Source organism: Mytilus galloprovincialis, chromosome 1, assembly GCF_965363235.1.
Source record: "Mytilus galloprovincialis chromosome 1, xbMytGall1.hap1.1, whole genome shotgun sequence".
Lineage (NCBI taxonomy): Eukaryota > Metazoa > Mollusca > Bivalvia > Mytilida > Mytilidae > Mytilus > Mytilus galloprovincialis.
The window spans coordinates 27609946-27625493 of record NC_134838.1 but is presented as its reverse complement, the minus strand read 5'-3'; the positions used below and the strand labels follow the sequence as shown (position 1 = coordinate 27625493).

Here is a 15548-nt window from a genome sequence, read left to right as displayed (position 1 = left end):
ATTTAGCAAATTATTGCTCAGCCGCGTCTTGTAATTTGTGCAACAAGAACATATGAACAGATTACAAGTTACAAATCAGGATAGTTTTGGTTACAAAATATTTAAGGAATTCATTTAGCACTGGTGTTAAACTAATCATCGTAGTTGCAGTTACGATGATCCAAACACAGCGGAGCCAAAAACAAGTAACATCGTCCTCTTATAATTTCTCTGTGTTCACGTTTTGCTTTAAGAATTATTCAGCCGCTATTTTCATGTAACTGAAGGGGCATAACTGAAGAACGATGAAATTGATGTCACCAAGTTTCGAACTTGATCTGAATAATGTAGTTATAAGCAATTTGTATAAGTTTTATAATATTTGGTTGAGGCAAACTAAAGTTAGAGAACGGAAACAAACATTTGGACGTTCTAACAGACGGACGTACTGAGACAGACAATTGAAAAACTTAATGCCACACCCGCTGCGGCGGGGGATAACAAAAATATTGTTTGAAGATAACAAACGCATAACAACTGACTAAGCGGTATGGGCTTTGCTCATTGTTGAAGGCCGTACGGTGACAAAAAGTTGTTAATGTTTGTGTCATTTGGTCTCTTGTGGAGAGTTGTCTCATTGGCAATCCTACCACATCTTTAATATATATATATAACCTTGTAATTAAAGTTAAAATTATAGTTCTAAAGATAATAAGATACCGTGACCTTCATCATATCTGTACTTGAAAAGTTAAATGAACGTAATTTCCATTTATAATGTGTGAACACTGAAAATGTTTGGCTCTTTTTGTCATCATGATTAACATTTAAAATCAATTATAACTTGTAAAATATAAGGATATATCTACATAGCAAACGAAACTAGTAAATTATTCATTTATTATGCTAGTCATACTATCAAACACGATTATATAAAGTCGCCTACCCCATCATCATATAAAGGAAGTTACGATTATCACTGTAATTCACTATTATCATGTCCAAGTTACGACTATCTAATAATCAAGTTACGATCATAATATACAAAAACATCTGGGAGTTTCGATTACAAGTCCACATAAGATACTTATAACACAAACACACAACAATACCGTGAATATTAACCTAGCGGCTGAGTAATTCTTCAATACAAGGTTTGTACATAGAGAAATTAGAAGAAGACGATTTTACTTTTTGTTTGGCTCCGCCATGTTGGGATCGTCGTACAACTGCAATTACGATGATCAGGTTAACACCAGTGATTTAGGTAACATTGAAAATTTGAGTGTGTCAAAAAATTTTATAGGTTATATTACTAGAACTCCTGACTAGGCTACTAAATTAATGGACTTATGATATTAGTAAGAAAATTACATTTTGCAATTTTTGATTTACATCATAGTGATAAAATGAAATAGAAAATATCTTTCACTTTATGTTAGGTTGTCCTTCTTTAACGGCTGTCAAAAGAAACAAAGTACTGACATACAAGCATGTTTCGATAGTTTAAAAATGGATATCTGTTTTTCAGAGTTGCCGCCATTTGCACCAATACAGGTCAAGATAGGTGATCCGGTTTCCTTGTATTCTCCAGACTTAGGTAATAGTTTAGATAAGATTGTGAAAAAAAAATTTGCAGACGTTATAAATGAACGTTTCGTTCTACTTGATATAGTTTTCTAATGTATAATATCTTGAACTGCGAACATTTTTAATTTCAAGGTTGACATGTTTAATCCTTTATGGATTTCAAATTATATATATATGCATATTGGTCATTGTAAAAAAAAACATGCAAATATATGTTATTTGGTCTACTAATTCTCAGACATAAACATATATAAAAAATAACACATGTATATGTTATATATGATTTTTTTGTGATATTCTATATACAGTTTACAGTATCGCATGTTATAAAAACATCCGTAATATTTTCTGAAACCCTTGGATATAGTTAGAATCAACTGTCATTTTTTTTTCTATAATACCTTTCATACCTAAACTTGGACTATTATAAATATCATTTGTTATTTATAGATTATCGTTGAGATGACCAATGATAATCTGTTTATCGATATTTTACCTATGCCGACGTTGTCAATTTCATGTCAATTCTATTAGGAAAGCCACATGCTTTCTTATTTTCTAACGATAATTTTCATATTACTCGACTCCGCTGAGAAGGAAAATTAACAGACAGTAAGATCAAAGGAAATATTTGTAAAATAGCGATAATAGGATTTATTGGAAAATAATCGCTGGAAACTAAGGAGGCAAGTGACGTTGCTTATGAAATTGACACGAAATTGACAACTTCGTCATAGGTTAAATAACGATAAACAGATTATTATTGGTCATCTAAATTCGATTGCATTTCTCGCTTTCGCCGTACCGGCTCAAGCGGGAAAACCAATCTCGCTGAGATGATCATCGATGATCTATAATTATAACTATTTATTGCATTTTGATACAAACAAACATTTGTTAATGATATCGCAGGTGTATGTTGGTTTTTATGATAAACATTTTCCACAAAATGAAGAGTATTATTGTTTAAGTAACTGGTGTAACCAAAAGGCATATTGGTTGGGTAAGAGTATATATTTCTCAAGATTTCATCATTTACAACAGTTTCTCCCGTAACAATGTTACCAGTTAGCATGTTATGCAAACAATCTGTGTTGAAAATTATCAAAAGAATCTTAAAAATCGGTAAATTTAAAGCTTTATCGTAAATTGAAATAGTGTCAATGATGTACTCTTATAAAAACTTTGATTGAAGAGGAGATATTGATTGTAGAAACATGCACCAAGGACAACATATGGAATAGGGGAATGAATCACGTTTTTGCAACTAAATATAAAAATATACTTGTAGATCTTTGGTGTTACTGTCGATGATGAGACCACGTTAAAAAGTAACACCATTGTTCAGGTTTAAACCAGGTTTAATCCACCATTTTCTACATTTGAAAATGCCTGTACCAAGTCAGGAATATGACAGTTCTTGTCCATTCGTTTTTGATGCGTTTTGTTATTTGATTTTGCCATGTGATTATGGACTTTCCATATTGATTTTCCTCTATAGCTAAGTTCAGTATTTTTGTGATTTTACTTTTTCAGTATAGTAACACCACTGAATATATTATGGCAATCAACATTTTTAGTTTTTCTTACATGTTTAATAAGCGAAACATCATATCATTTGTGGTATATAATTATTATTTAATGTTTTAACAATTTAAATGTATAGCCTATACAGAGTTTTCACAAACTGGTGAATGCTGGTATCACCAATGACACTATCTAGTACATTAACACTATTGACATTTTTAGTTATTGATGTTATGTTATAAAAGTTGGGACTGTTTAGCCTAAGAATTATTTTTCATTCTTTTTTTTTTTGGCTAAGGGTTCATTGTTTGGTTTTCAATACTAAATAAAAGTAACATTTGAGATTGTTTGTCAATAGTGATACTTTTGTGTCATTGGAGTTACTGAAGGGTCAATGCTGTTACTATTTACAAATGCGACGATTTTTTATTTTTCACAAACAAATGAAAGTTTTGTTAGGTCGTCTTCGAAGGATTAGACATTATCGAATCATTCAGTCCTGCACATTGTTCATATATTAAGTTTTAGTGTATTTTCTAATATTAACAACGACCATAATTAGGATGGCCAAGTTTGAACAACAATTTATTCTGTAATTTAAAATAGAACGCATACCTATAAAAATAATGACAATAAGTAGTAATTTAAACCTTAACAACAACTTAGAACAGTTGTTTGGTATATAACATTTTTTCTTAATAACTTAATGCATGTTTTATATTGGTTACACTATTGACATGATTCTATCAAAGCAAAGAATGACATAAAGTTATTGAAAGGAACTCTTTATTTTTCCCATTGTATATTTCTGAATATAGTTGCTACCATGTTCATGATATTATTGAATAGGAGGACTTATTTAAGGATGCATTCTTCTGACGTTTCAGTCTCGTAAAAATCTCGTTCTGGAATTATTTCAAAAAATTATTTTGTTCTTAAAACTGAGAAAAATCACAAATTTACAAAATTGACAGCATGGTAAATTTAGCACAAAAAAGCATCAAAATAGGATAAACTTTCATCTTCATTTTTATTGAAAGTTTTTAAAGTTTAAATAAGGAACTGTGATTTTTTTCACGATAATAGCTCAAAAATAGGAACAAGTTGATGAAAAATGGGAAAATCACCAATTGGATATTGTCAAGGGGTGTAGCAAAATAAAAAGTGCACCACCATATGATTTTTTTCTTCAACAATTATTTCTTTACTGTCATATAAACCTTAAAATCAGGTTAAGGAAAAAAGTTTAATTCTAGAAGTGTTTGTCTTCTCAGAGGTGTATATCTTTAAGACTCATTTTAATTTGTAAAACAATGAATAATTTGCCAAATTTTCCCTAACCGAAATATGCATTTTTTTTCTGTAATGTACTTTTTCGAGATAACCAATGTTTTATGATATTTTAGCGTTGATGTATTTATTAGAGTTCTAAATATTTGAAAGTTTCTTGTACCATATTTATTACAATCATAAAATGTTGTTTGTAAATACTTTGATTTGCTTTTTTATGACGCATGTGGTTACCCCCGTTGTAAAGGGGAAGTTTCCTGATGAAGTGTATTTGTTTAGCGAAATATTGCGTATTTCCATTTAATATCTAATAGAACTTTTTAGAAATTAATTAGCGTGTTAAAGTTATATTCTTAGACATTTATATAATTTTAATTCAGTAATGTATCAGTTTATTTTCACAAACGGATCCGCGCCTAAATATTTTGGATGTTGATAGTTGCTATTTTTAGACATTATAAATATAAACATACAAAAAATAATGGGCAACGCATCACTGGGGATTATAAAATTAAAATGATAATGGGAATGAACGACAAAATTAAAACATAAATGTGTATTAAAGTGATGATCAAAAGCTTGGTAACATAATGTGCATACACAATAATACACCAAAGATTGTGTCGAGTTCTACACAGTGTAGTCATTTGTACAGCAATGTCATAAACAGAGATTATCGTGCGCAATGTCTGACAATCCTAACAGCGCACAAACAAAGTTTAGAATGGCTTCAAACAAAAACATTGGCGAATTGATATTTATTCCAAACAACAGCAACATACTTTACGATAATCCTGTCTATGCAAAAAGCATGTAGTCTACCGTCGTAGTATTAAAAATAAATAATCGTTCCACTAATTTTAAACTTTTTTGGTACACTGATATCTTTTAAGTAGTAGAAAAGAGAGGTTAAAGACACCAGTGAGACATTCAAACTCACACGCCGAAAAAGACAGACAACACAATGAATAAAAAAAAAATCCCAAAAAATCCCAAACAATAATACACAAAGAACAACAACAAAGTAAACTGAAGAATGTACAACACGAACCCAACCAAAAATTAGGTTGGTCTCAAGTGGTATGGAGGGGTAAGCATATCCTGCTCCTTATGAGGGAACGATCGTGTTGCTCATGTTAATATTAAGCGGGTAAAAGTTAAACTTGGTAGGTCACATTCGGAAAAATCAGAACAAAAATATGTCCGCTATCTTCCGAGACAGATATTTCATTACGGTGAACCAAATTAAGATGCGTCCCAAAAACTTACGGAAAAAAATAAAATAATATAAAAGGCAAACAGCGAAGAAATACAAAACGGAAAGTCCCTAATCGAATGGCAAAAAAAACCCCCAAAAAAACTCAAACTCATCGAACGAATTATTAACAGCTGCAATATTCCGACAATGTACTGGAATTCAAAATGGTGGTTTAAAATTGGTTTTATAGCTAGCATAACCTGTACCTTGTATGACAGTCTCATAAAACTCCATTATATTGACAACACTGAGTTAACAAATCAAACTGACATTATAGGTACAAATGTCAAAATCAGGAAAACAACAGTGAACATTGTGTAATAACCGTAATTTCTATAAAAACATGCAAATATGTCAACCAAGAAAATCAAAAAGGCTGATAGACATACAAAAACATAAGACAAGATTACAAACAATTATCATAGCACAATAACACCATGATTGTATTTCTTTTCGTTTTGAGATTTATTACTATTTCTACTGCGCAATACTGAGTTATTCGGTTTTCGGACTTTATATACTGTTTTACGCGCCCTTTTCATTTCATCGAGATTTCACACACTAAAACTTGTTCGACAACTTTACGTACAACATGAGTGACGGCGAGGACCAACGTGATGCTACATGTACTAACCGAGATAATGAACCGCCAAATCAAAAAGACCCAGGTAATCATGTAGAATTTTTTCCTGAAGACGCCCTTTCTTTGTTTTCCCGTCAACTGGATACTGCCAACCGTCCGAACCCTTATTACAGGAATTCCGTTGAAGAAAAGGCTAGTTCTGATCTTTTTCTTCTCCCTAGCGCAGCATATACAGAAGACTCGTCTAGAGGAGTAGGAGCACGGCTGGTGGAAAAAGGGTTTACTTATCACGCGAGTACTTTGATGGAATGAAAGGAGCAACCCTATGTTACTACTGCAACAAGAAAGGTCGTTGGGTCTATCAGTGTCTCAGACCAGTAGGCAGATATCCCCAAAAGAAGCAGCAGCAGTGAAACAGTTACGTACCAGTTTGATAATTTACAGGAGTAAGATTATGATTATGAAAATTCACTCATAAAATAAAACCCCATTTTATGTTGGTAGCCTTTACGAAAATTTTCATTTTAGAAAGATATTTACAAAGCAAACAATTTTGTTCTCAATGTAATTTCTAGCGGTTATTTAATACCTTTTTATGAACAATATTTCTGCTTTTCAGCATGCATTATTCGTGGAGCATGCTATTAATAAGCTTTTAGAAACTGGGGTAGCTATTGAATGCCAAGATCACTTTCCTTTTTGTTATAGATCATCGCACATATTGGATTTTTTTGTGGAAATTTCAGAACACAACTAAATACTTTAAAAATGTCAGCTCTCCCATTTGTAATATACATCAGCACGTGTTTTCAAAAGTTTTACGTCATTTTGTCAAGCATTGCCGTTCGCAGGGCCTTAAAAATTATATTATACATTACAGAAGAGAAAGGCGTTTGGAAGCATACTCAAAAATTAACTTGGCTTGGTTATGGATGAGATATGAATAATTCAATTCTGGATCTTCCTTTAGATAAAACTATTCGTTTTTAAAAAGACATCGATACATTTGTATACGCTGTCAGCAAGACAGTTAAGTAGTTACCGGGAAATTTTTTTCTTTCATGCCTAGTTTAGGTAATATTTGTAGAATCATGAGTAGAAATTTGGTGAAGTTGGTTGCTAAGTCTGGTTTTCGGAACAGAAGAATATTTTTAACATTAAAAGCACAGCAGAAAATGAATTTTTGGTTGAATAATTGTCATATCTTTTCTAACAAACCTATCTATCTGGCAGAAAAGTGTATACATGCGCTAGCAGTCACGCATGTGTTGGTTTTATAGTAGAGACAGTTCATCAAGTAGTCCACAAGATGTGGATTAATACAGAAGCATCTTAAAGTTTGACTTATAGAGAATTAAAGGCAGTTTTTATTACTTTGTCTTTAGTTCCATATTTCAGCAAACAGTTTACACCGATTATTTTTATTTTTTGTTTAAAATTCAGTATTTATCCAGAAAAAGAATGGATACCTAGAAATTAGAACGAACTTGCTGATCTTTACAGTATTTTTTTTGACTTTGATGATTGGTTTGTATCCTATTTGTATTTTAATCATTTTGTTAAAGTGTGGGGTCCATACACGTGTGACCTATTTGCAGACAAAATTTAACTGTTGAATTGCGCCATCTTTAAGATTAATTAGATCAATTTCACATATATCGACATGTAAAGGTCAAGGCACTTTACTCGTACTGAAATGGACGTCGTCATCGGTTTGGTCTTTATTGCGGTTATTAAATGATCATAGGTTTAAATACTTCGTGAAATATTTGATCGAGTACGCCAAACCCAGCAGGTTATTTCTAATAGGCTCTGATATTAACAGAATTTCGTTGCTGAGAAATTATTATTCAATATTCTCATTCTGAGGTTAGATTTCAGAAGCGGGGGCATGCAATTATATATTATTTTCCCGTGATGGGAGTTTATTTAGACAATATAAGTACCCGTGATGGGTATTGCGACTTTTAACCAGTTATAGGTGTTTATAATCGAACAGATTATTTCCCGTGATGGGATTTTGTTTACGTTCATGTGCTGGGATTTTGTCTATTTCCCCGTGATTGGACTCTCTCTATAACTTGTGATGGGATTTTGTTTTCGTTCTTGTGTTGTGATTTTGTTTATTTTCCCGTGATGGGACTCTATTTATCTTATGTGAAGGGATTTTTTTTCCTGTGATCGGATTTCTATTTATCTCCTGCGACAGGATTTGTCAACTGATCTCAACTACGTGACGGAGACCCTTTCAAGAATTGATTAAGTCTGACAATAAGCGCAATATAAGTAATTTATGTTCACGTCTGAAATTTTACAAAATTTTTTTTACAGTGACTTGACTGTTAGTGTTGCTCTCCAGCTATTGCAACTTATTAAAAATTCTGACCAAATTGCAATTTGTTTTTTAAAACCAAACTGTTCAACTGGTCAGAAATTTAAACAAACTGCTGTAGAAAAATCACAGTCAAGTTGTTAAAGTGCAAGGTGATACAATTAAACATCCTTACAATCCTATAAGACTTTAACTCCACTTAACTGTTGATGTGAAAATTCAGTCTATCAGTTTGTATAGATATATTATAGTAATTACCATGCAAAAGGTGCAATGTTATTTTGAATTGCTATGAAAATGTCCAAACTAAGTTTTCATACAAATTTTCTTTAGACAAGTCTTCTATATTCACAAGAATCAGACATTATGTGAATTAAAACATTTAATATTCAGTAAAATATGTGTGAAATTACAATATGTTTGTTGGAGATTTCCATGGGGAGATACTTATTTTTTCTTTAATGAAGTCTTTATTCGAAATAGTAAGGTTTTAGGTTATCTCCCCATGAAAACTTATCAATAACATATTGTTATTCCACACTTATTCTACTGAATATATGATGTTTTTATTCAAATGATGTCTGATTCTTACGAATATAGTAGAATTTTCAAAAGAAAATGAAAGCTTAGTTTGGACATTTTTATAGCAATTCAAAATTACATTTCATCTTTTGCATGGTAATGCATATAATATATCTATACAAACTGTTAAACTAATTTTGTCACAACAACATTAAAGTGGATTTAAAGTCTTATATTATAGTAAGAATATTTTATTTTATCACCTTGCACTTTCACATTTTGACTAAACAGTTTGTTCAAAGTTCTGACCAGTTGAACAGTTTGGTTTTATAAAACGAATTGCAATTTGGTCAAAATTTTGAATGAGTTGCAATAGTCAGATAGCAACACTAACAGTCAAGTCACTGTAATAATAAAGAAAATTTGAATAATATTAAGAATTTTAGAATGTGTTGTTTGAAAAAAAGAATTTCGTTGCTAAGAAATTATTATTTAACATTATCGTCCTGAGGTTAGATTTCAGAAGCTGAGGGCAATTATATATTAATTTTCAGGTGATGGGAGTTTATTTAGACATTGCAATTACCCGTGATGCGTATTTGCGACTTTCAACCTGTTATATGACTTGTGTTTATAATCGAAAAGATTATTTCCCTAGATGGGACTTTGCTGACGCTAATGTGCTGGGATTTAGTTTATTTTCTCGTGATATAACTCTATTTGTCTGCTGTGATGGGATTTTGTTTCCGTTCCCGTGATGGGATTTTGTTTTTTTCCCCTTGACGGGATTTCTATCTCCTGTGATAGGATTTTTCAACTGATCTCAACTACGTGAATGAGATCCTTGCAAGCATTGATTAAGTCTGATAACAAGTGCAATATAAGTCTTTTTTTTACGTCTAAAATTTTACAAAACGTTTTCGATGATTATGAAGTTTTGAATATCATTAATAATTTCAGAATATGTTGTTTGATGCTGTTGGGTTTTCATGCGTTTCAGCGAGCTTGCATATATTAAAGCATCTAATTTATCTTTTTCACAAATCTCATCTAGATATTATATTAGAAAGTAGTAAAACTGATGTGTATAAACAGGGCAACACTATTTTTATTGCTAGAAATAACTCGAACTTGTGTCCAGACAACATTAGAGAAATATTTTAAATTATTAAAATATTTAATTTATCTTTGATTTCCAGTGAATATGTATTTAGAGCAATTACGAGGTAAAACAGTTATACATGTACGTTATGCAAAATTAACAAACCTATATCATATATTAGAAAAAGAGAGCTATTTTAAGATTCTTTGTGTCAAGCAGGTTTTGATAAAAGTAAATTTGGTCTTCATAGTTTGAGGAGCGGAGGCGCGACTCCGGCAGCTAATAATAGAATACAAGAAAGATTTGTAAAAGCACACAGTCGATATAAGTCTGATCTATTAAAAGACAGTTTCATAAAAGAAAATTTATATAACAGGTTATCTGTTACCAATAATTTGAAGTTGTAAATTACTATTTTCATACGGTATCTTATTTATACCAGTCTACTAGCGTATTTACCTGACGGTATCAGGATATAGGTATTTAGTCGGATCTTAACAGTCATGTATTTGTGAAATGTTTATAACCGGTATTGATAAAGATTAAAAAACTATGTCGAAATGTTCATGACTTAATTAAATCTGTATTTGGGTGAATGCACAGTTAATTACTACATTTAAGTGCCATTTGTATGCAAGAGTGACATTCCTTTGTATTATGCTTAGATTCGAAAAAGTCAATGAGGAATTGTCTCCCTTTAACAGGTTCATTATTTTATGATTAAGTATATGTTTCTGATTTAATTTTGAATAATTACAAAATAATTTCAGTTTTTGTTATTGGTGTATCAAAGACATTAATGTACGAATATAATTTCATGAATTTGTAACGTTTAAAATAATTACATACCAATATAAAAAGCCGTTAATGAAAGTCGAACAATTTATTCCCCCTTCATGGGAGATTGAATGCGAAATTAACCAGAGTTATCTCTTACTAACATGATTAATCACAGAGAGTGACTAGCAAGCAATTTTTAATTGTAGCTTATTTAACGTTAAAACAATTTTCCCCGATAAACGAATGTTACTTTATACAAATATAAGGACTTTGTTAGATAAATCTACAAATTTTATTAGATATTATGAACTTTTATTACAATAGATAAACATGATAAGTCTACACATATTTCCTTTGTTTTGTCGAACTGTTTGGTGTGTATGTCCTGCCATATTAGTCTTTGTTGTTTCTTTATATAGAATAAGAAATAAATTTATGTTCGGACGAGCAAAGCGAGGTAGAACATAATTGTATTTCTTTTCGTTTTAAGATTTATCACTATTTCTGCTGCGCAATACTGAGTTATTCGGTTTTCGCACTTTGTATACTGTTTTACGCGCCCTTTTCATTTCATCGATATTTCTCACACCAAAACTTATTCGACAACTTTATTACATTTAGATTGTAATATTATGCTTTGTATAAATCCTAATTCTTTGTATTTTCTTTTTGTAGATATTAGTATGAACAGTTGAGATGATTATATAGATAATATAATGACGCATGATGTATAGACTTTAACTATTCAATCGCATGGTATACATGTATTTCGAAAAACATGTTATATTAAAACTGTTTGGTGTGTATCTCCTGCCATATTAGTCTTTGTTGTTTCTTTTGATAGAATAAGAAATGATTTATGTTCGGACGAGCAAAGCGAGGTAGAACATAACGGGCAGTATAATTACCGAGCCTAGTCAATTAGATATTACCAAAATAAAGTAATGATTTACAGAAACAAATAAAAGAATACTATAAAACATTCGGACGATTAACAACGTCATAACATAGACTATATTGTTCAAGACAATCATGTATTATTTGTGAAGGTGATTCGGCAAAGGAGTAGGTCCGGTAAGGACCGATTTTGGCCTCAAATTTCAAGTTCATCTGACGAAAGATTTTGACCACTTTTTAAACACTTAAGTGTCTATTTCATTTGAATCAATTAGTTTATGTGAAAGATTTTAACTGATTTAGTCATTAAAAACGATTCGATTCAAGCTTAAATATGAAAAATCTACCAAATATACCGAAAATTAAATGTCACTTTTCAGATGGTTTTTGTCAAAAATGAAAGTGGCCGCATCCGTGTTCATCCTCAACCTTTATATATGTTATGTATTATCATAAAATACAACTTACATTTCAATATTAAGGATGAACACGAATGCGGTCACTTTCGTTTTACACGAAAACCGTCTAAAATTTAACTAAAATGCTAGAATTGTGAAGATTTCAGTAATTTAGCATGACTTAATGGTGCTAGCACCCGATATATGTGCATTGTATTGTCAGAAACAGCCCATTTGTATGTAGCAGAAGCATTCTACTGTCCAATAAATAACTAAACGTTTACATTTTAACAATTTTGTAAAACTGCTATATTTTGGGGCCAAAAAGGGGTCTTACCGGACCTACTCCTTTATCAACTACGCCTTGGTATCTTCCGGTGAACATTTTCTAAAAAAGGGACGAGACTTTCTTTGACATACATGTACTCCCTGTCCATACATTTTCTGCTCAGACAATGGTGACGTTTTACAGTCTAAGAAGTAGCTGCAGACTCTTAAATACCGAATGGGTTTGGAAACGTATATAGCCACTATACAGGTGAAGTGTGTATACTACTACTAAGGTGGGGGACTTTGATACTTTTATAATGCTGTAATGGTGCTACATTTGTATGATATGGTTGCAATTGGGAAGCTGAAAAGATCTATTATGTCATAAAGTTTGTTTTCAACTTGCCATCATTGTCCATTATTATATTTTTTAGGGGCACAGAGATCCAAGTCAACGATTAATAAAATATTGTTGGTTTCGTACATGCGAAGCGGGTCTACATTTACGTCAGAAATAATTCGACAAAGTGGACACTCCTTTCTTGTTTTCGAACCATTCTGGGGTATTTGTCGGGAAGAATTTGCAAAACGGAGATCTTCCTGGAAAGCTGTGTGCAGGTACGTAATCCGATTCTTCATATCACAATTGATCTCAATGAAGGCACATGCTACTCCAATTAAAGAACTATAAATATAGATTTAAGTAATTTCTCCACTTTTATTATGAAATATTTATTCAGCTACTCAATCATTAGTATATGCTTCTTGAAATTTCTTCTTTATTTGTTCATGGAATAGGATAGAAATACATTGTTTAAAGATATCGATTATTAATCCCACTCACAAATTCTAATTTAAGTTACTAAAATTTTCCAGTAATTAAATTGTATTGACTTCTTATATTTCCACATGCATTTCTTTATGCAACTATTTGTTCATGATTTTTTTTTATGAAACTACAGAAGGTTTTGTGTTTATCATTATGTTGATAGTTTTAATTTAATTGGTTGTATTATTCTTATAAATGTATAATACTTTATTTTTTGTTATTTATTTGAAGAGATGAGGAAACTGAGGTCCAAAGTATCCAGAAAGTATCAGACGTACTTCACAACATATTCAGTTGTAACTTTAATGATCTTCCAGTGGAAGTGTTAGTGTCGTTTAAGTTTTTTCCACAAGGTACTGGACACGCCATTCTTAATAAGTGCTACAACTTTCACTTTCTCAGTGAGTCAGATACGAGGGCTAGATGTGTAAACAAGTTGGAAGCAATGTGTAAAAATTCAATAAGTATTCTGATAAAAACTATCAGAATATCATTTGATATATTTCCTGAAGTTGTTTCAAAAATTCCCGACATCAAGATTATCCATTTAGTAAGGGACCCAAGAGCGATTCTACACTCTCGTAGAGAGCTGGGATATGTTGATTATCGAGAAATAAAACATTTGTCGTATCAATTATGTACCAAGATGGTCAAAAATATTAACAATTGCAATCATCAAATGCGAGGGAATGTATTTTCTTTGAAATTTGAATGTCTTTCTGCACATCCAATAAGTGTGACTGAATCATTATATACTTACCTAAACTTTCAATTTACAAACGAAACTCACAGTTGGCTGATAACTCATACTAAAGGGAATGCTATGTCATTCGGCATGAAATACAATGTAAATGTGGCAGATTCTCTGTTTGTCTCAATGAAATGGATGACTAAAGTACCGAAAAATGTATTGAGTGCAATTGATCAAGAGTGTCAAGAAGTATACAAACACCTAAATATTCCTAATACTCCTTCTCTGAAGCAGCTATTACAATACAATAGAACATTTGGCTTGCCAAATTTTTATAGTACCATGTGCAATGCATACTATAAGGAATAGAATACAAACTTTGTTTTCTCTGTTTGAATAAATGTCATAATCATGTTCAAATGGTAATGAATCTTGATAAAGAATCATTTGAAGAAGACAAACTTAGTTTTGATCTATCCATGTGATTCAATTCTGTATGGAGTGACCTACAAGTCATTCAACAAACGTAGAACTGCAATAATGATCACAACATATATAGAATTATAACAGCCAATGGATAATAACACAATATTATCTTGGTATAACTTGATAACATAAATCGAAAAAAATTGACACATGGCAACCAATGACATAAATGTTCCTAATTTGTCACAAACACATAAAGATTGTGGCGCAGTAGACATGTTTGCCAGCTCTGTACATTCTCTAAAAATAAGGATAGTGGTATCATCTATGTCTAGTGCATGATGTTTAATCAATATTGTCAACATCGCGATATTTACAATGTCAATTAGATAACATCGTTTATAATGTCTGAACTCTAGCATCGTGACGTATACAAATTGGAAAGATATCGTGTTAACATCGTGTATATCGCTATATTCACAATGGAAACACGATATTGTGTCAGCATCGTTTACATTGTCTGAACTCTTATACATTGTTTACATCATTGACATCGTTCACATCGCGATGTCAACAATGGTAACACAATATCGTGTCAACATCGCTTTCATTGTCTAAATTCCTACATATGGTTTACATCGTTGACATCGTTAACATTGCGGTGTACACAATGTTATAAAGATATTATTATATCGTGTCAACATGATTTATATTGTCTAAATTATTACACATTGTGTAATTCGCTGACATTGTTAACATGTTAACTATGTTGTAAATATATCGTGTTTCAATAATTTACATTGCGATGTATGCAATTTTAAAATGATATCGTTTTACATCGTTTACATTATCCGAATTCTTACATTCTGTTACCATCGTTAACATCGCGATGTATACAATGTTGTAAAGATATCGTGTCTACATTTTGATATTTACAATATTAACACGGTAACGTTTCACCATCGAATATATTTTCTGAACCATTATATATTGTTTACATCGTTAACATCGTTAACAATGTGATGTATAAAATGTTGTAAAGATATCGCGTGTACATCGTTTACATCACCATAT

General features: G+C 31.4%; 1 long non-coding RNA gene across 1 annotated transcript; it reads left to right on the top strand.

Moving 5' to 3' along the window:
- Positions 1-1517: 1517 nt before the first annotated feature.
- Positions 1518-13664, top strand: LOC143073448 (uncharacterized). The gene is made up of 3 exons (XR_012977509.1): positions 1518-1579; positions 12963-13146; positions 13589-13664. It is a non-coding gene; the product is annotated as an uncharacterized LOC143073448 (long non-coding RNA).
- Positions 13665-15548: the final 1884 nt, after the last annotated feature.